Source organism: Sinocyclocheilus anshuiensis, unplaced genomic scaffold (assembly GCF_001515605.1).
Source record: "Sinocyclocheilus anshuiensis isolate Anshui unplaced genomic scaffold, SAMN03320099.WGS_v1.1 scaffold175, whole genome shotgun sequence".
In the NCBI taxonomy this organism is placed as follows: domain Eukaryota; kingdom Metazoa; phylum Chordata; class Actinopteri; order Cypriniformes; family Cyprinidae; genus Sinocyclocheilus; species Sinocyclocheilus anshuiensis.
Window position 1 is genome coordinate 262,329 of NW_015548208.1, and position 641 is coordinate 262,969.

A 641-nucleotide genomic window follows, 5' to 3' on the forward strand; every position below is an offset into this window, starting at 1 on the left:
TGCCATTTTCTCCAACAAACAAACCAGACAGGAGAGTAGATTAACATCGGTGGACTTGAACTTGAAAAGTGGTGTGTATCAGATGTTAATTCATGTTTATTTTGTGTTATAACTAATAAAAAGGAAGAGATGATCAGTTCAAATGCCGCTTGAACTGAGACGCTACAGCGATCTGTCACAACACATTAACAGGGTCATATGATGCGATTTCAATTTGAATTTTCTCTTTGGAGTGTTACAAGCTCTTGGTGAATAAAGAAGATCTGTAAAGTTGCAAAGACTAAAGTCTCAAATCCAAAGAGATATTCTTTATAAAAGTTAAGAGTCAACCACGCCTACCTAAAACGGCTCGTTCTAACACGCCCCCACATGTCTACGTCACGATGTGGGAAGATTTGCATATAGCCGCCCAAATGTTCATGCAAAGAAAGAAGGCGTAACTTTTATTCTCGCTGTAGTATTGTTGTTTCCGCCACCGCCTCCTTCGTCGAATCCGCCGGCCGCGCCGTTCTCAAGCCCGCTCGTCTCTGCTCACTCAAGCCGGCCTCCGCTCACTCTAGGCCATGGCTCACTCTAGGCCTCCGGCCTCCGCTCACTCAAGGCTGCGGTGTGTGACGCTGTTTCGTTGTGAAAGCGAAGCT

At 45.4% G+C, this 641-nt stretch overlaps 1 long non-coding RNA gene across 1 annotated transcript in view; it reads right to left on the reverse strand.

Moving 5' to 3' along the window:
- Positions 1-514: 514 nt before the first annotated feature.
- LOC107653665 (uncharacterized) overlaps positions 515-641 on the reverse strand; it is an 18,535-nt gene continuing 18,408 nt past the window's right edge. The window contains exon 3 of the long non-coding RNA XR_001630253.1: positions 515-550. This is a non-coding gene — a long non-coding RNA (uncharacterized LOC107653665). The remainder of the gene's footprint in view (positions 551-641) is intronic.